This window comes from Festucalex cinctus, chromosome 5 (genome assembly GCF_051991245.1).
Source record: "Festucalex cinctus isolate MCC-2025b chromosome 5, RoL_Fcin_1.0, whole genome shotgun sequence".
NCBI classification, from domain to species: Eukaryota; Metazoa; Chordata; class Actinopteri; order Syngnathiformes; family Syngnathidae; genus Festucalex; species Festucalex cinctus.
This window is the reverse complement of record NC_135415.1, coordinates 18,715,017-18,736,997: the sequence shown is the minus strand read 5'-3', so window position 1 is coordinate 18,736,997 and position 21,981 is coordinate 18,715,017. Positions and strand designations below refer to the sequence as shown.

Sequence of the window (21,981 nt, the reverse complement as noted above, 5' to 3'; positions counted from 1 at the left end):
ATTTATACTTAGCTTTGATTGACACCGTAAATGTATTTATTATTCTGGTTGCTGTACACTGCATCATATTGTTATGAATATTTTTCCATTCTGAAATGGGTTAGGAAGATGAGCGAATGATTTGAAACAGCACAATGATGTAGTGCAGTTCATGACAATAACAAACAAATTGTTAATATGTCACTCAATCAATCAAAATTGACCAACAACCTAATATTGTAGCAGATTAGCATGGCCTCATTCCAAAATATTCATCCTGAATCTTGACTAATTGAGGAATTTCTCATTGAGCAATTGTTGTGGATGTTGGCATTAAATGTGGGAAAGATGGCGAAGCGAGGTGCTTCACTGGGTCACACAATTTAACTGTGAATGAGGCAGAACCGATAAACACAAAAAAACTCCAGAGTTGGATTTTTTTTTCTTCTTTTTTTGCGCTAATTGATTGCTTCTAATGTGAGGCTAATGTATTCTATTGTGAGCATTCTCTGCCTGCGTTCATTAAGACAGGAAGCGAGGAAATCTTTTCCTTTTGCCTTGTTTCTTGCAACCAACCCGCTTCTCCCTCTTCCTCGCTCACTAGCTCACCCCCGCCCTGCAGGCCTCTTTTCTTCCTCACGTTCGCCCTCACTTCTACACCGGGCGGGAGAATGAAGCCGGGTGACGTAAAGGTGGCATGACTGGCATCCCTCAGCATCCCAAATGAAGGAGGGACAAAAGGACAGATCGTCTGATGGATGTGGACACGGGACGAAGACAACGTCATTCCGTTTTGCTCGATCCGCCCCTTGTTCTACGCCTCTTATTACATCCTCTGTTGCTGCCACACACGCATGCAGACAAACACACTTTGACGCCCCTTCTTGCCCCATTTTCACCAACCTCCCTTCAGTGCTTCTGCGATGCTCGTCCTAATGAGAGCTGGCGGGACAATGGAAGCATTGTTGGCCATGTTTGGAAAGTCGGGACTGAAACAATCCCTGTTTACCCAAGCATCAACACAGCCCGAAAGCGCTCCTTCATTACATACAGCAGGGCCAAGTCTGATCAAGTCCTTTTCACAAGTGCTACAAATAAGCCATTGGGACGACTCCATCACGCACTTTGAGCAACACTACTTCCCTTGTCTGCAATTAAAAGAACATCCTTTATGTTTTATGCATGGCGATCCATTTACATACAGTCAACAAGGTCTATTGCAAATTACCGCTGATGTCGGGCGGAAATCTCGTGCCGCCAAAATCATCACTTTTCAGGAGACCCCAAAACAGCATTTCGGTTCCACCATTAATATTGCAACATCAAAGAGAGCAAGCCATTTTCAACACTTTATATTGGTCAATAAATGGTAAAAAAATAAAAATAAAATAAATAAATAAATATACCACCTACATGTGCGGAGTGACTAATAGTATAGATTTTGGGGAAAAAAAAGAAAAAAAAAAGTTACATTTACCAAATTGTGACATAGGAGATTCTGGTCCGATTTCAGTGATACAGCCAAAAAATAGAATTAAATAAATAAATAAATAAAATACAATACAATAAAATAAAATAAAATAAAACACTCACTGCAGGGACCAGGAAAAAAAGTATACACATAATAATAATAATAATAATAATAATAATAATAATAATAATAATAATAATAATAATAATAATAATACATTTTGCCTTTGCAAAGATACAGTAATAATACTCATTTTGAGGGACACTGTCATAGAGGGATTAAAGGTGAAATCAACCCCAAAATTTTCTGATTAATATTGCGTTTGTGATATATGACAACCAATAGTAACAACCAATCATGGTTCAGCTTGAATCACATGACCTAAGTCAGAAAACAGGTGAGGCATGATTGATCGTTACCTAAGACCTGAGCAAATGTCTTCTAAGTTGACGTCACCCCCAGTGATGAATGAAAATGGGTGGATTTTGCTGCTTAATTCCTATTTCATAAATTCAATATTAATCAGAATGCCGTATTTACACTACTGGGGGCACATTTTTGAGTTTATTATTGTAGTTTGTATTGCACTGAGAAGTGCTTCTAATGTATTTTCTACTCCGAGATAGACACCAAAACATGATCTGGCTGTACATATGTTAAGATTTAAGAGCAGTTATTGAAAATGCCATGAATCCATTTTGACTATTCTGAGACAAAGGAGGACCCTGACCTGCAAATTTTACAAGCATTACTTTTAGCCACTTCAAAAATTTGAGATTTGATTGTTGTTGTTACAATTTTCAGCGCATCTGTAAACAGTCAAATGACCTTGTCGATCTTGGTCGAAGCTAATTTCTTTATTTAAAATCGCCACCAGAATTGAACAAGCTCCAGGCAGTGGCAGTATGAGTGACTGCAAGAAATAAGAGGAAACTCTCTTGCGTGATGGCCTCAGATCATATAAAAGAAATATAAAAAAAGATGGAGGCATGGAGGGAGAGTTATCAAACGGATGCTTGTGGCGGAGACGTAGTGAATCAGTGGATTGACAGCTCTTTCACTCAGCCGCATCCCTCAGCGGTTGTGGTTTCGAGCGGAAATATGCTAGCAGCTCTATGCAAAGCAGCATCATGAATATGCGCAATTAGGTGGGACTGGTGTAATTTTTCTGGGTTATGGGATGTGACGTGTGCGAGGCAGAAGCATACATCAGCATAAAGATGAGTGACAAATGCGGATTCCTCGCCTCTGCAATAAGGCTTTTTACACATTACAACACACTTTGCTTTTATACACATTTACAGCCGCATGCAAAAAAAGGAACCAATGCGATATTTCTATATGGATATGTACAAGTAAAGCTTTAAATTACATGATGAGAGCAAAAGGATTTTTCTCAACATTAAATGTTCTGAGCATTGTTTATCATGGTTTATTATATCATATGTACTCTTTTAAAAGAACGATTAAGTTGAATTTTGTCGAAATGTAGTAAAACCTACAAAAAAAAGCTGAGAGATATGTCAAAATTATATATATATATATATATAGGCTGATTATCCACACCAATATTCTGCATTAATAAAAAATTTGATGGCCGATAAAATACATTAATTGAAAATTGTGTGAACGTCCAGTTAAGTTTATGGGAACTCTCTGCACCTTCTGTTTATTTTTATTTTTATTTATTTATCTTTTTTTAATAAGAAATGATAGTACAAACGTCACATTTGTGGTTGCTCCCTGAACTTTTTGCCAGAATTGTACATTTCTTCAAAGATTAAAAAACAAAAATCAACATTTTTCAAATCTGAAAAGTTGTTCAATAAACATATGCTTACATTTTTTCCCACAATATTAAGAGTTGGGCGTTTGTATTTGTTTTTGTATTTTTATGCCAATATTTCATCCTTGATTACTAATAAAAGGTTATTGAGAGAGAGATAGAGAGAGAGAGAGAGAGAGAGAGACTATTAATAAAGTATGTCCATTCATTAACGAATTGATACAATGCTGACTGTGTCAATCAAATAAAGGCAGAATTTGTGATACAGATCTGCAATTGTGCAAGAATACCAACTGTAATGATATAGGCAGTGAGTAAATATTAAAAATATTAAAATGTACCCATCAGCATATAGGTGAGGTCCTCAAAGACATATTTGCCAAGCAAAATGGTTAAATGTAGTATATATCTGCTGGTAATATGCTTTCAATATTCTCGTTGTCAGCTAAGAAGTTCAGCTCTGTTAACGAGAAAGTGGATCTCCCAACTTCACATTGTTGTGAAATACTCGGGACACTTTTTGCTATTTTTTTGTCAGAGTATTGAATTACTAAGCATTCATTTGAGTGTGTTTCTGGGTGTATGCGCGTGTGTGTGTGTGTGTGTAGGATTCGATTCAGATGAACCTTTAAAGGAGCTGAACATATGAATGCACAATAAGGACAGGCAGATGGGAACAGGAACACTGACAAAAGCATCTATTAATAATTGGATCATATTTTTACACACACGCACACACACATGAATATATCAATGCATGTGCACATTCTGCACACTTTTCCAGCCCTTCACATGGAGCCAATTTATAGATACTGTACTGAAGCTACCCTCAGCAATCCTCATCTCTCTCTTTGCCATGCCCCTGTCCGCCACACACACGCACACACGCACTGTGGCACGCTCGGCACACTGCTACACATACCGAAGGGGAGGACACATCGCTCATAGCACCCAGGAAATTAACTTGACATTTGATGCAGACAGAAAATATATTTCAGTGGGGGAGGAGAGGAGGGGGGGGGGGGGGAAACAAAGTGTACCAAAGCAGAGACAGCATAAACCCATCCCTTGTTCATCCTTCCCCAAACCCCCTCCCCTTTAAGCCCAGGGACGCATTGGGGGGGGGGGGGGGGGGGATTTCAGCGATCTGCAATGCAGACGCCACTGGGTGCCCGCGGAAAATGAGCTTCATCTTTTGCCGGTCCCCCTCGGTGTATACTGTCTGTCCCCCTTTGTTTCCATCTTTTATGATTCCTGCATGCGCTCCATTTTCATATCCAGTCCCCTCCCCTTCGCCTTGGTGCCTTTTCTATTAAGAGGCAAGTTGGAAAAGCAAATGGAAGATGGACAGTCATTGTGTGTGTGTTGGCTTGCATCTTGCCTTTAATTAAGCCGCATAAAAACAAAATCACAAGACAATGCATGTTGAAATTGTATGTGAATGCTGAAATTGTAACACTGGACTAAAATGTCTAAAGTGTTGAGATGTAGAATATCAGACTTTGAATTGAAATGTAGAAGTAGGAAGGGGAAATGTGAAATATCTAAAAATGAAACGGATGAAATAATAATAATAATCAAAAGTATTTGGTGTAGAATAACATACTGTATGTGTAAACGCTTCGAGCCGTCACGCAATTAGTGAGGCTGAAGATGCTTTGAATAGATTACCTTCGCATTTAGAGGGGCACTAACTGCTGCTTTTCCTCTCCCGCACATCAAGGTGCGTGTACAATTTAATGCTTGCAGATTTGAAAATACAGCGCGGCGTGGTCATGCATAATCTGATAAGATTAACGATCACATCCTGGGCCTTTCAGTAGCCTCGGCGAGGAGCCCAAACGCTGACGAATGGCACAGGCCGCAATTAATGCATCATTATGTAGTGCTACAGTTTACAACCTCGTGTACGTGGAACAACACGCAGCAGGAGCAGCGAGCAGCCGGCTTCTGTGGCAATATCCACCCCCATTAGACATGCGGGAATGTTAACATCATTATGCACGATTGCCAATGTCTTGTCTGTGACCGCACGCCTCCCCGTTTACCCAGCAACCAAATCGCGGCTGCTTACGTCTGTCTGTGCATGATGTGTTGAAAAATAGATAGGTGCGGTTATACAAACATGGCTATGAAGGCGTAAGAGTGCATTCTTTTTATTGTTATGATCAGGATTATATTCAATTGAAGTAAATGGCTAAATCCTAGAATATATATGCAATATCCCTTTTTAAATAAAACTCACTTTATACAGAGAACAAAGTATGACTAATAAAAATGAAGGTGTATTTTTTAAAATAAAAATGAAGTGACATTTAGAGACCCAAATAGACTTTGCATATTATGTATTGATGAAAATAGGTTGCCTGTTTTTTTTTTTGGTAAATATTCATAGAGAGATGAGATTCGAGCTTAAAAAAACAAAACAAAACAAAAAAAACTGTACACAGTCTATTTTTATTTGAATGTTGTATTGTAAAAATCAAGAGTTGTATTTGCATCATTTTTGTGCTCTGTATTTTACGAAGGTGCTGCTGTCAACATATTGCATCATCCTAACATGCATGCACGCACGATGTAGGCAGGCTTTTATTATTCTAGCATTTTCAGCATCTTGGAATATACAGCTGAATCGCATGGAGAATTGTATGTTGATTAAACGTAACAACAATTACCATACTTAATAAATAGCTAAACATCGATGTTCTTTACACATAGAGCAGGTTTGTCCAACACCTTGTGTACACAAAGACACTGGCATCCCTCTGTGCATGTGCAAACTCCTCCCCCCTCTCGCTATTCCTTGCTGCTCGTGATTTGCATTCATTTGCATGATTTCACAATGTGCATATCCTTTGTTCTGCTTGTGTGGTGATGCACAAGAAAAAAAAACGCGCCGTGATACAGTCTGCTGAAATCTGCTTGGATTTGAAGATTGTGTTTGTTAACCGCTGTTATTGTCTGCTTTAATTGAGCATTTTCACTAAAGCTACAGTTGTATGCTCATCGAAAAATCACAGTAATAGTGCATTGGGTGGGATATGGGGGGGGGGGTTATCGATGCAGGTTTCTCTGTTGATGTGGATGCCTTAGCGCAGGTTCCTCTGCATGTAATTGACATTGTGTTATCGCTAAGGGGCATGAGCAATGGCAGCATGTTGCATGGCTAAAGTACTTCATCCAAGCATGAAATATGGACTTACCTGACATATAAATAGGAGAACTATAGATGGGAACTGCACTAAATCAATCACACCAAAAAAATTGCTCCTGTGTGTTTTCATAAATAACTCCAATTCCAGTTTTCTCTGTTTCATTTTTTTTCCCTTTTAGAATCATTTCATAGTGATCATTATAGATTTTAAGCTTTGGTTTTTATTCTGTTGTTGTGTTTTGACCATTAAGTCCCACTACATGCTGGCATTTTTTTGTTCTCTGATGTTGTTTATCTTACCACATGTGCTTACAAATAGGCAATAAATATATAGAAGCTGGCCTTTGATGGTTGCAAGCTGGCAGGAGATAGTCAAAAAAAGAAAGTCAGAAAAAAAGTCAAATGAACTGAATGTCTGGGATATGTGTCGTGTGTATGTGTGTGTGTTTTAAAGATCGAGATCCTTCTGGTTTTGAACGGTTGCTTTTGCGTTAAGAAATATTTTCAACAGTGAAACATGTAACACTTGCATGATTACTTCACTAACTGAAACTGCCTTTTACAGTATACCTATGTTATGCATACGAAAAAAAGTGAGAATAAATGTATGACACTTTCTGCCAATATGACTAAAATACACAATTAATAGCTTATTTTGTTGTGGTCCTCCTTTGGGACTTGCATATAGACGGTAGACACACAATATGTGCAAGGATGGGCACGTTGTCATATCCTCACACGCTCATTTGTTGGCATAGCAACCTCCTTCTTAAGCATCATCAACTTTTGATTACCAGCTGGTTCAAAACTATTTAACTGGTAAAGGCGTTACTGTCATGCTTTGCTTCTTAACATTGATTTTAAAGCTAGGCATGATGCAGGGGTTAAAAAGCAAAACTACCTCTCTAGGGTGGTATACAAACAATCATGCAAACATTTTGATACAGTTCTTTTATTGTATTATATTCGACTGTGGAAGTGTACCTAATATTATGACTAGTGAATGCATTTGACTCCTACTTGGTTGTTGTGCTCATAACCTGCGTCTAATCTCACTTTAACACAATCCAGGTCCAGTGACAAATTTTCAAATTTGGCAAAAAAAAACGAACTAAATTACCCACCGTGACGAGCGAATAAACATTTCTTGTCTGACCAGACGGACTTATTAAAGTGATTTGTCTCTCTTCAGTGACATCAAATTTAACATGTAATAATGACGGACGGGCCTAATTGAAAACCGAGTATGTCCTCCGCGGGACATAAATGAGACCAATTAGAGTTAGCGCATGGATTTCCACAGCCGGAGGAAATGTTTTGAAATCACTTCTGCACTTGTATTTATGTGTGTCTGTTACTGTGATGATAACCAATGGACTTCCGCTTTCTTGTCTTCCAGACTTTAGAATAAACTACAAAGCTCGAAAGTTTTCATGTGACGTGCCCGTGCCCACAATCACATGTGAGCAACTGTTCTCATGTTATTTACCATGTCCTCTGGACCACAAGTAACATGTCCGACCATACCCTACACACATGGGCTAGAGCACACATCACACACATCAGCAGAGGTGAGCGCATAAGAGAAGAAACAAAAATCAATTTGACCGTTTTGAGCTTATCATTAGTTTGTGGATAATATCAAAGGGGTAAAACGAACATGCTCAGTGACTATGTCGGTATACTTTTAGTTTAAAACAAAAACAGAATAGAAAATATTGAATTGGGATTAAAGTTGATTTGGATACATTACTTTTGTGATTTTTGTATTACTTGGCAGAAATAGATTAGGTTTTGGCATAAAAGGGGTTTGCAACTGTAGGCTCCAAAATATACTCCAAATATTGGTGCATGTGTGTGAGTCAAGTGCGTAGTGTTGACACAAAAATGCTCATCAATCCATCCATCCATCCATCCATCCATCCATCCATCCATCCATGTTCCACACCACTTATCCCCATTGCATATTTTCTACTTTTGTGAGATTTGTTTTGGAATTTAATCAATATAATCATACTGACAAACCATCTCACAGTTTCAGCTTACCTCAGACAGGTCCAATGAAAAGAAAATTCCAAACATCATGCCGATGCCCACATGTCCTCCGCAGTTCCATTTCTTCATCACTACAGAAATGAAAAAAAGAGGATATTAAGAACAGGAAATGTTTATAACAGGGGTGAAATCACAATTTATCTTGGTTGCATGAGGTCGAGATTTTGAGGTTTCAAAATGTTAAAATTCCTGTTAGCATGTATGCTAATAATACATATAATCAGGGCCCATGACCGCCGGTTATAGTTGGAAAGTGTAATGTGACACTATACACTTATTAAGAAATAAGGACAGGGCCAGATGCTAATGAAGCTATGCTAATCGCTAACCAACTCCGTCTAATGAAATAAGTATGGATGGGCAAGTACTGGCCGATACCAAACCTTATTTCAAGGTATCTGTATACTCGCAGCCATGGTTGTTACCGGTATTGGCTGTTCCCTTGTGGCTGTTTTACAATCAGGAACTCAAAATTAAAAATTCGTAGAAGACAAAATTGCCATCAATTTCTTGCAATTTTAAGGGGCGATGCTATATTGGGATATATAGGTATTTCTTTAAAATTATCTGACATTGTTTTTGGGGAAATTTTATGTTTTGAATGTTTTCAGCGGTATTGGGACTTGGTATCGGTATTGGTGAATCATCAAGAGTTATTCGTACTTGTATTGGTAAAAAAAAAAAGCTGCTATAACTTTTGCACAAGTACTGCACACAACTCAGAACACTTGCTAGTGCTAACAACATTTGGCATCCCGGCTTGTCTACCAAATTTTGTAGACTGGATGAGGTCATCACCATGACAATAACAAACTATTTTCCTGTTTTCCAGCAAGTGTCCCATCACATTTATTTTAATGCTGTTTAGCTACAATTATTATAATGTTTACAGTTGCATTGAATGTAGATGCAGCTTATTGAAAAAAAAATCTTCAATATTATTTTTTTTTTAATTCAAATAATTGGTTTGGAGGTATTTATATTTTTATTGCAGTGTTCATATAGAGAATCTGAAATATTGCAGTGAAGAATTTGTCACTTCACTGTGTTAACTTGAGGCTCCTCTAATAAAATGCACACATACACACACACAGCAATATCACCACATGCTTTGTTTGATTTATACTTTATTTATGATTCAGATCATCAAATACAAACATGTTAAAAATAAAATTGAGAGAAAAAAAATTGTAAAGTACAACCTGTGATGAGCAAAGAAGTCAATAAATGACACACATACTGACAGCCAGACATCTTTATCTAAAACATGTTTTTCTCGTTCCCCAGTGTAATGTTCTACTTGTGGGCCAACCTCTCAGTGTGGGGGTGCGTGTGTGTGTGTGTAGCCCTACGGCAGGATTTTGGGGGAACCATTCTGCACTCCCACCCTACCTTACCTCCATTTTCTCTCCATTCATTCTCTTGCGGCTTGTGTGGCATATTTCATCCCATCTCCTGCACCTTCCCCCAATCCGTGCACCCCATTCACTGTTTTTCTCCTGTGTTATTTATGGGGTGGTGGCCAGTGGCCACACTGGCCCTCATCGTGCCAAGTCGACCTGTGATTTAGGGGTAGACCCATTATTGGCCTCAATATTGGGCATTTTGACGAATATCGGTATCTGCCTTTTGACTACTTTTACTACATTTTTTTTTTTTTAGACGTACTGATAACCTTGGGAGCGCTCCAAACATTTTTTTTAAGAAATTTAAAATGAAGTATATTGTCTAACATATAAATATATATATATATATATATATATATATATATATATATATATATATATATATATATATATATATATATATATATATATATATATATATATATATATATATATATATATATATATATATATATATATATATATATATACACACACAACATTTTGAAAGTCTGAAAAAATGTTAAATAAACATTAATGCTTCAAGACATTTAACAACAAAGTCAAGTTGGCATTTGTATTTAAAAAAATATATATATATATATCCCCCCGGCCCACCTTTTTACTGAAAGTGAATATCAGCTTCAAATGTCAGTTATCGGCCTCCTTAACTATTAATAATCGGCATCAGTATCGGCCCTGAAAAAAAAACAAAAAACATATCCGTCTATCTCTACTATGATTCCAAGGAAACATGCGCGTGATGATGCACAGGATGGTAAACCGTAAAATTTGCACATTGAAGAGGAAAGTAAATTAAGGCTAAAACACCTGCAGAGACAATTATTATTAGACGGAAGGTGGCCTTCAGCGCTTGATTATTCTTCTAAGTCCAGGTCTGCCTTGACACTGCTGCTCCCCCTCCCTTGCCGCCCGTCTCATTTCCTTCCCAGAAACAGTCCATTAGCAAGCGCTCGGCTCAAACAAGCAGCCGTTTAATTATTGTCTCTTTGTTGGCGGCACGCCCGTACCACTCATCATCATGGCACGGGGGGGTGTCACATTGATAATGTGCATGCAAAACCCCACAACATGCACACGCGATCATACAATAACTTCCTATTAATCACGCATGCAAAGGGCCAAAGATATGTAACACGGTGACATCAATGGAAACCTGCAATACTCTATACATAGAATCAAATAGCATGCATCTCAAAATGTGATGGGTCTTGTGTTTGCGTGGACAAAATAGGCACATTGTATGGTACAATTCGTGTCGAATAATTTCCCGCACATTCTTCTTCATACGTTGCCTTAGGAGCACTTGAAGATGAAAGAAAAATGTTAATGCTGGAGCTATATCTGGCTCGACAGTGTGTTTGTGCCAGTTATATGAATGTGTGTGCGTGAGTGCTAAAGCAAGCACTTTTATGATAATTAACTGATGGGGGAGGTCGGCTGCTGTGTGTGTGTGTGTTGCACAGTATGAGTGAGTAGAAGGCGGATTTGCATGTTTTTATAATAATGTCACTTGATTCTTTCCTTTGCTTGATAGTGTCATCTTTTATAATATGGACAATTGACATATTGGGGAAATACAAACATAATACTACATGTACAATTCACAACCTGAATTGTCTTCACAAATAAAATCATAATTTGTTTTGTTTTGATAAAGATTATCATGCAAAATATGTTGGTTAACTTAAGCCTGAAATGAATACGCCCCTTGAAAGCAGCGTTTAGCTTAGCAAGCTAATAAATGGCGCGCGCGCGAAACACGAGCATCTCGCAGGTGACAATAATCGGCGACGTTAATCCATGCAAATGAAACGCTCCGCATGCATAGCGGCCGGCCGATATAATTGAATATGCCCCTTTTCGCACCTCCGCCTTTGCTGTCAAGTAGGAAACGTGCATGCCCTAACGCGTATGCAAGCGAGCGCGTGTCGATGCCAGCGGACATTTTAGGTCTACCCTCCTTTGCGAGCGCTCCCGCCAAGCGCCTTAAGATGGTGGCACCTTGAGGCGGCGCGTCGACAAAGTCAAGCTCCTCCTCGAGCGTCCCCGTCGAGTCCCTTCCTCCAGCTCGACAACACAGGACAGCCCCCCCTTTCGATCCCAACCCCGTGCCCCGCATTATAAATATTTAATTCGCAGCTCTCTAATAAGGATATTAAGGCGAGTACATCCCCGCCCGGGCGTATATGCATGACTCCTTTCTCATCCAATTTACATAAAAGGGCCAGATGCTAATGCGGAGCGTAGCAACTCCTGCTCACCATTCTATAAGCACTGCTACTGGCCCTCCAGTCCAAGCAGCCGTATAATTTAAAATGGTGAGCACCATCATATATTTTTCAAATGCTTTGCTGCATGCCAAATGTAACCGGGCCTCTGCTTCATAGAACGCGGCTTTACACTTGTGCCAGCATTTATTATGTTTCTGTCAAGCAATATTCAGTACAAATAAGGCTTAACATTTTTCATCTACTTTTTTTTTTTCATGATAGTCTATACAGAAAGGCGCTCGTTCCATATTTCCAAATGTTAAAAAGTTGGTCCAATAAATGTAAAAATTCTCAAATACAAACAGGGGACTGACCAATTTGGACATATATCGAGGTTAGTGGAAAACATTCAGCATATAGCGTTTTGCGAGCGTATGCGCCACTGTTTTCTAATTAGTCGAGGATGAATAATGCAGCGGCACAACATACATTATTTACACCCTTTCATCTGCAAGGACGATTGAAAGCGTGCCACAATTATCCTAATTTATTTATACGCCGTAGTATTTGCATAATCAAAAGTCAGTGGAGCACAGACGTCCATGAAGCCATGCATGGCAGCCAGCTTTACAGCTAAGTGTAAAAATAGCATTTTTGTGCACACGGTGGGATTGTGCACCACTGCTGTGACATTTTTTATTTTTTTTTTGTGCAGATTATTTTTGTTGTTTTCTTTTAAATACTAGCTCTAAAAGCTGAGTTTTGGACACAACTTTTATATTGGGTTTAAGTGTGTGTTGGTGTGCCAGTGAAGATTTAGTAAAAATAAATAAATAATTTTATCCATCCATCCATTTTCTTGACCGCTTATTCCTCACAAGGGTCACAGGTGGTGGTGGAGCCTATGTCAGCTGGCTCTGGGCAGTAGGCGGGGGACACCCCGGACTGGTTGCCAGCCAATCGCAGTAAACAATTTTAGTGAAATGATTTTAGTGAAATGTTACAAATTGTGTACAGAACATATTATTTGTTACTTTTTCATTAATGGAAGCACTTTTTTTCTTCATATAGTGGAGTGTGATTGAGAGTGCAGACTATTAGGTTAAAAAAAAAAAAAAAGATATATATATTTTTTTTTATGCCATTATTGCAGCCAATCAGGATGAGGCACCACATGCGTAGCCCATGGGCTTGTTCTAAAAATAGCTCACCAGTGATGAGTCAATTGTGATTTCCCAGGAATGTTGTAATAGTGATCATTTCACAGCAGACACTGGAGGATATTTTTGGAAAGAAAATGTTGTACTGATAAATAGGAATTATTTATTGGATTCCCAATTATTATGAGAAATCATTAAATGGCCACTGTCTTCACATAAATGAAGATCATTAATTGCTAGTCAGAGCATAGACCACAACTATGGAGTTTACTATATGGAGTTTTTCAGCCTGTGCCAATTCCAATATCTGGCAGTACATAATTCCAATAACTGATTAATTGATCCATCCATCCATCCATTTTCTTGATCTCAGCTGGCTCTGGGCAGTAGGCGGGGACACCCTGGACAGGTTGCCAGCCAATCACAGGTCACACAGCGACGAACCATCCACACTCACACGCACACCTAGGGACAATTCGGAGCGCCCAATTAACCTGCCATGCATGTCTTTGGAATGTGGGAGGGAGACCGGAGTACCCGGAGAAGACCCACGCGGGCACGGGGAGAACATGCAAACTCCACGCAGGAAGGCCGGAGCCTGGACTCGAACCCGAGTCCTCAGAACTGGGAGGCGGACGTGCTAACCAGTCATCCACCGTTCCACCCTTAAATTATATAATGAATATAATTTAAAAACATTTTTTTGCTCCCTTAACAGTTACAACAAAGATATGAAATACAGGCAGACTATTCGACTATTTTACAGTACTTTTTCCTGTAGTATTTAAATTTACAACAGAGGGGCAAAACAGTAAAAATTTGCCTTTTTTTTTGTCTCTTTCTTTTGAAAGGACAATGTTTGCTTATCTCTGTATTTGTCTTCGGTTTTGTTTTTTAAATGGCAGATGAAGATTTTTTTTAACCATTTTAAAATAGCTAATATTGGGCGATTAAGTCATCCGGGCCCTAATACAATCATGAAAGGTCATTTGAGTAAATTTGTCACTTCAGAAGTGTGAAGCAAACTGTTAGCCCTTTGCAATGGTTGATTAGTACCAAAGAAGTAGCTCTCAACTTCAAAAAGGTTGGTGGGCCCTGATCTACTGTGTCAGGAGAACACTACTCGATTTTATAACTTGAAGCTCAAGTTCAAGACTACGTTCAGTTCTGAATACTAAATTTGATTTTTTTTATTTATTTTTTGTCAATTACCTTACAAAAAGGAAATTAATTAAAATCATTCCACTACAAAAAAACAAAAACAAAAAAAACCTAATGGCATCTAAGTAAGTGTAAACTACATTGTTGGCAGTGCAGCGACGAGAGGGCTAACATGTCAGCCGTGCAATCGTCAGAAGAGGAGGATGGTCGAGCATGGCAGAGCACAGCATGCCCGCTGCTTGCAACAAGACGCTCAAGTGGCCATGCATGATGTCATTAAAAAGGGCCTGAACACTGCAGCATTCCTCAATGGATGATTAGAAAGTACAACGTCCGCATGTGATGTTTGTGAGAGGTCAATATAAGAATTGGTCGTGAAACCATGAGATGCCTTTTGTGTGAGTTCCTGGCTTACTATATAGGACATGAAGCTCAGGATGTCAAAGACTTAACGTATTGTGAAAACGGAACATAATAGAGGTAAATATGACTAATGTGTCTCCCCGTTCAGACAATGGAGAGGAGGTGGCATTCAACACGCACACACGCAGACCAGGAACCTGGCCCGCATTGGCAGGGGCTGACGCCGCCATGCGCACGGTGATCTCACCTACCGTTGCCGTGGCGACACCAACCAGAGGGAAAAGCCTCATTGTGTGTACGCATGCGTATGTGCGACCGTGATTGTGACAGACGCCTGAGCTGGAGGAAGAGGAGGAGGATGAGGATGAGGAGGGCCTGCAGGAATTCACAACGCGCCCGGCTTGTTTAAGCTTTATGCCTCATTCACTTACTAGCTTTTTTTTTTCCAAGGGAAACAAGCTGGCCTTTCAATTATTAAGGCAGTAAATTCAAAGATGGCGCCGCCAATAAAAGAGCAGGCCAGTGCTTTTAATAGTCGCCGCAGATCCACTACTAGACATGCACTTCGCCACTCGCTAAGGCCTCCTAACTTGAATACAGTGATTTCTCTGCTGCGTTTTATTTTTATTTTTTTCAGTCTCTGCGTCGAGTATGGCATCATGTATGTCGTACTGTTGTAATTGGTTGAAGCGCTACGTGCGCATTTCATGCGATGGCACGTATGATGCGCACATGCACGGAAGGTCACCAACTTCGGCAACAGCACTAGGTCAAAATCACTGATCTGTATATAGTACTAGATAGCCGATAGCCCAATCCATACATGCCCAAGCCGTTGAAGCCACAGGGCGGCCATATTGCTCCTCTCACCTCACAAGCAGACTACAATATAATCAGGGATGTAACGATATCCAAACATCACAATACGATATCACGATATGGACCTCACGATACGAAAATTATCACAATATTGTGGGGAGGTAAAGTTCACAATATTGTAAAAAAAATGAGCTCATACTAAAAAAACAAACAAAGAAACAAAACACAATATTGTGCTTTATACATAACAGCAATGCATATAAATGCATACAATCTCTAATAACACTTATTGAGGCTCTTTTTTGATAATGCACGCACACATTGAGTTCCTCCACATATCGACTCGGTTCACAGGCATATTACATTCCCCTTCATCTAACAATTAGTGTAGATTTTAAACAGAAGGGCCAAAATATCCCTAATGAAAATTAAATTACAATAAAAAAATAAAAACTAGCCACAAGAGGGTGCTAGAACTGCACAAATGGAAATCAACCTGACTTTTTTTACAACTACAATATTGTGGAATTTTAATATCACGATGTCACAATATTGCACTTATTATTACATCCCTACTATAAACTGTACATATACGTACAGAATAGATATACACAGCTTGTAGACTGTAGGGAGTGGGGGTGGTTGGCAGGGTGTTCACTATTTTTTAACAAGTTAAAAAAAATGTTGGACGGTATGTGCTGCTTTTAAGAGCCCCTATTTCTTTTATTGCTCAGTTCCTTAGACCCAAATATTACACTTGGCAGAGGCATCTTTTTTTGAATTACAGGTAGAATTCTTTCATTAAAAATGTAAAAATTTCCTCCTGTAAACATCGTTAAGCATATAATTTATACATGTATTTAAGGCAAGTTGTAAAATGTTTAACATTTAAGACATCATAAATCACGTTTCTACTAAGTACTGTCTCAAACGTTCTCCAATTTCGATACTGTAAATGAAATGCTTCTTGGGAGTAGTAATATGGCGGCCTCGCGACTACAAACGTATTGGCCTGTCAGCTACGGTTATCCAGTAATATGCACAAAATACATATGAAGCGCTCACAAGTAGCTGACTAGCTTTCCTAACGTCACGCCAGCTCTTCACTGATTGGTTCTTTCCACTTGTCTGTTGCGTCAAATTTTCCCCATCGCAGAAATGTGCTCGATGGCGACTGTTAGCAGTGAATGAGTCTGGCTTCCAGGCTAATAGCGAAGTCCCCTTACTAGCAGCTGCTATTGTTGAATTCTATTAGTGATGAAGAGCTAACTCAGACTATAGGGGTCATCTGCTCATCAATGGCTGGTGGTGGCCTAGGCTTGCTCTGCCGCCATGAATGCACTGAATTCATTAGCCCTGCTGCACAGATGGTGTCTGGCTGCCTGTCTCAAGTTCAAGTTCATGTCCAGGAGACACACGCACACACATGTTCACGCACAGATAGAAAGCCAGCGAGGGAGGACCAAGCTTAAGCCCAGACAGACAGACAGACGTTGTTGAACGAGACACGGCTATTGTTCCCTTTCATCGACGGGATGCAGACTCGCTATCTGAAGAGGCCTGCATGGGTCAGCTAACTGTGGACACAAACTGCACAGGACGACATATAGAGCGTCAGCCAAAATGGAATCATTTTACATGGCTAGCTCCAAATGAAGATGACATTTTTCAAAGCTTTTGTTGAGCAACCATTTTCCCCCCCTCATATGTCAACTTTGCGAAGAAAAAAAAAAAAACATTGCAGGGGGTTGCTATAATAAGTCACAAATGATAAGCCATCAGCCAGATCGGGCTATTCATATGCTTAGTGAGAGAACTCAACCAAGGCTGTTCCACATTATGTAGAAGCTGCCTTCACAATGCCGAGGAATCGAGTTGAGCACATAAAAGCGTTGAATGTCAAATGTGCTGATTTCCATGGTGGGTGAATTTTAAAAAACAGCTTCCATGGTCACTGTGGTTTTGTTACCATTCAAGTCATGTGAGGACTAATGAGCACGGTGGTGTGAAAACGCACACGCATGCCGAGTACAATTGAAAAAAAATATACGCAAATGATGCGGGGCCGATCCAGAAATGGAGCAGGAATGTGTAGCATGCTTTCTACAATGAAACATAATGTTATTATAAAATTTTAAAAGCACAAAAGAGTGAGTTTAAAAAAAAAAAAAAAAAAAAAAAAAGATCACAAATGCAAAGCTAATTTATGAACGCTAGCAGAAGTGTACAGAACAAGTCTGATCATGCGCGCGTGCGAGACGAGATGCTGCTCCCACCTGGCAACAATACACCTCGCCATTCAATTACTTTTCTTAGCTGCAAGGATGAATCCTTCAAATCTTTACTAGCTTTAAATCTAATATACGCACAGCATACTGTGACCAATAATAAAGTGCAAATAATTTGAAAAGGATAAACAGTCAGAATTGTGAGGAAAAAATACATTCGATAATGCTGCCAAGTGCTTTAGCTAGCTGTGGGCTGATATGTAGAGCGAGCCACACCGCATATCCGAGCACACACAGACACAATTTAAACACTAGTCCCTTTCATAAGCTATGACCGGGCTTAACCAGTGACCATAATGCTTGTTTTACTGGTAACAAGCTACTTCCTCGGATGTTCTTTCAGGCAAATGAGCTGCTTTTCGCAAAGACTTTTTGAGATGGCAAAGCAAGTCAGTGAAGGTCCAGTTCAGACAATTGATCAGAGAAAGTTGAAGGTGAAATGTGGTGGATGGAAACTATACAATGACTCAGGTTTGTGGAAGAATCAAATAATTTTTTTTTTTTTGTTTGTTTGTTTGTTTGTTTTTTGTTGTTTTTTTTTTTGGCAAAGTGTGTTAGGGATGGGCGAGCACCGATATCAGATTTCAGTATCGGGCTGATACCTGACCTTATTTCAAGGTCAATTGTCCTTTTCAGAGCCTGATATCAATTTATAAAATCATAAATCCATTATTTGAATGTATTCCCCCCATAAAGTCTTCCAAAAATTGGATTTTATTGGCTTAATTTATATTTTATAATTTTTGGAGTTACTGTCCACATCCATATAAAAGTATACTTTTTTTTAAATTTGCAAAAGACCTGAATTGTTGCAGTTTAATATGACAATTCAGAATCTTTTTCCATTTATATTTATAACTATTGAATTGAGAAAATAGTGTTTTTATCTCATACTTGCTGATGCCAATGTTTGTGTAACATTTGAGTGATATAACTAAATCGTTTGAGCAGTTACTGCCTCCGAATAATTTGATTTAGATTTTTTTTGTTTGTGGTTGTTATCATGTTCTTGATATTTAAGACATATTGGTGTTTCATAAATATGTATGTTAATCGATATTGTATTGAATTTGAATGGAAAAAAATGTGAATTGAATTGAACTCTTGTGTATCAAAATCGAATCAATTCAGGAAATTAGTATCGACACCCAGCTCTTATTGGTACTCGTGACAGTAGTCAGTAGCAGAATTGGCTGCCCTCTTGTGGCCATTTTGATTATGATCTGAAGCTAGAAATTAGAATAGAACATTGCCATTAATTTCATGCAATTTTAAGGGAAATGCTAAATATTGGGTATATAGTAAATTTTCTGTCATTGTTTTCTGGGAGGAAATTTTAGATATCAACAGTACTAGTGGTATCAGTACTGGTATCGGTCTACACAAAGTGGTATCGATCATCCCTCCTAGTAATAATCAATTTTTTAGCAATTTACCAATAAATCTGTTTTTAAGGTGTCCACACCAGAACCACCCCTGTCAGGTGTTTGCTTACCTTAATGCATAAGTGGGACAAAATATTAAAAACGCTCACTATGGTGCTGTTTGAGTGTCAATCAAATGATTGTTTTGTATATTGACTCTCCTTAGAATGTGAAAATATACTGTACATAAAGTGTTGAACATTATTATCATGTGCCTAAAATGAGTCGGCCCCCCAAAAAGACTCCAAGTTCCAACAATGCACATAAAGACATGTCAGCCCATTCAACTTGCATAGTGTCGCTAAATGCCGACGTGCTACGTGCAGTGTGTTCAAGTGGGGCCATATGCAGCACAAGCCTTTGAAAAATCACTAAGACTATAACCAAGATAATGGCCGTGTCATTATGCATACAACTGGCACAGGCGCGAGGCGTTCAAAGACCGTTAGTCTACTCCACGTCGCCCTCTTTCTTTGGGGATGCAGATGAGTCGGGTGCACTTGACATCTTTTCATGACAACCCCCCCTCCCCCCAGCCCCTGTCATATTGGGCCCGGTCATGGCATTGCCACTTGCCCCCACCGAGCGTGGGAATGGGATCGTCCAGCCGTTCACATCTCCTGCACTGCGGTTAACGGAATCAATTAAGCTGCCCCCCCAAACACAGCCACTCTTCCCCCCTCTTCTGCCACCACCCTCCTCCTCACACCCCCTGACCCCCGTCCCGCCTAGCCCCCAACTCTCCACTTTTTGTCACCCCCCCCCCAACATCCTAATTATTAGGCCCTGCTTTGGGATGCCAGCGCCGTTTGACTATGTGGAAATACACATGCACACTATATGCTCCACTGTATAATATAATCAGCAAAAATGAGCATTAGTTGATAAGTGGGAAAGTTCAGTGTGTGTGTGTGTGTGTGTACTATAGATCACAAAGTTATCAGCAAATAACAATTTGATTAAATATTTGCTTCTACGTGTGTCAAGTCCAGGAAAAATTGCGGGTAAAAAAGAAATGGTGCATGTCCTCGATGAGTCTGGAAGTGGTTTTTACTTTCGGTTATCTAGCTTTATGACGAGCAGAACACTCATACAGCTAGATAACCAAAGATAACAACCCACTTCCTAATCTTCTGCAATAATCCACATGCACACACCTCCACTTCTGGTCTCCAACTTTCCATCACTTTAGAACTCAAATACATTTAAGCAATGAAAAAGACATCCTTTTTTTGGGAAAATCACATTCTGCCTTATATTCCATTTTTTTGTCATTGCTGTTCACTATACAGGATGCAAAAAAAAATCCTCCATGGGAAAGAGCGATTAAAAAAAAAAAAAAAGAAATATAATCCCAATGTTAATGTTACATTCACTTGACATGAGGCAATATGAGTGAGTTGAAGCAGGCCGGCTATAGAGTGCAGTCATCCTTGCACAGGGGCCCTCATCTGCAATGCAAATCAGGCCGAATCCCACAAAAGACTCGCTCGCCTCTATTAAGTCGTTGTGGAGCAGCCATAGATATCCTGTGAGGCCGGAGGAGAAGGTGTGAGGAGTGGGGGGGAGGGGGGGGATCCGCCGGCTTTTCCGTGGAAAGTGCAACAACAGCGCAGGGAATAAGGACGCGAATGTTTCGGATTATGAAGTCGGGAGCTTGCTTTTTTTTTTTTTTTTGAGGGTCATATTGTCCAACGTAAAGGAGAGCGAGGGAGCCGATGCATCGCAGCCTCGTAGCCTCGCAGCCTGAGGGTCCCATGTACAGGCGACGTGCACGCTCCCTCTCGCTCTGCAAGCAGTGTGGAAGTGAAGGGGCCATCCCCGGAGAGGCTGGACAAAATATGGACCAACCCCGGCGAGGTCAAAGGCCTCCGACCACGAGTATGTAAATACGGTGATGTCATGAAAAAAAGGAGGAAAAAAAATCGCAAAATCACACCCCCACCTCCTTCTCATCCTCATCCTCATCCTCATCCTCTTCCCTCCTAATCCGCGCACACGTCCGAGCTGGAGGGAAAACGGACGCCTTGTGCGGCGAGCGGCACCGCGCGCGTCATCTTTCTCGACAAGGAAATGTTTTTTTTTTCCCCCCTCTTTAACTCGAGCTGAGATCACGTTTAAAAAAAAAATAAATAAAACGACTATCCGAGGGGAGCGAATTGCGACATAGACTGCTTTTACAAAAGCAATATTGTGCTCTCGTTTTCTGTATGCGTCAAAATCCTTCTCGACTCCCTTTTTTTTTTTTTTTTTTTTTTTTTTTTTGGCGCACCCGCATCGTGGACTACAATGGCACCGTCGCCTCCTCCAACCTGTCCGCGTGTTTCTGGTGTCCCCACCATGCACATACGTGTAAGTTGGCTGGACATCTCACAAAGTGCAAAAATATGTGGACTACATCGCTATTTTTGATGCCGCTTTTCGTTCAATTCCAATCTTGATAGCGTTAAACAATGAAAGAATCTCTTAATTATTCGACGTGTTTGTCAATCACGTCATCCGCTTTGCAAGGGGTCCCACTCACACCAGGATAGCGGAGGTGGGCGGAGCTAACTCGGCAGGTGTAAAAAAAAAAAAAAAAAAAAAAAAAAAAAAAAAAGCCAAATGAGACCCATGCACACTGCTTGTATTCATTAAATGTGACACGTTTGACGACCAAAATGTCGCTTGTCTTTGTGGATTCTATTTCGTACATTTATCCA

At 39.7% G+C, this 21,981-nt stretch overlaps 1 long non-coding RNA gene across 1 annotated transcript in view; it reads right to left on the bottom strand.

Moving 5' to 3' along the window:
- The window catches only part of LOC144019725 (uncharacterized), a 39,200-nt gene that overhangs the window by 16,445 nt on the left and 774 nt on the right, over window positions 1-21,981 (bottom strand). Inside the window, exon 2 of the long non-coding RNA XR_013283750.1 lies at window positions 8,437-8,516. This is a non-coding gene — a long non-coding RNA (uncharacterized LOC144019725). The remainder of the gene's footprint in view (window positions 1-8,436; window positions 8,517-21,981) is intronic.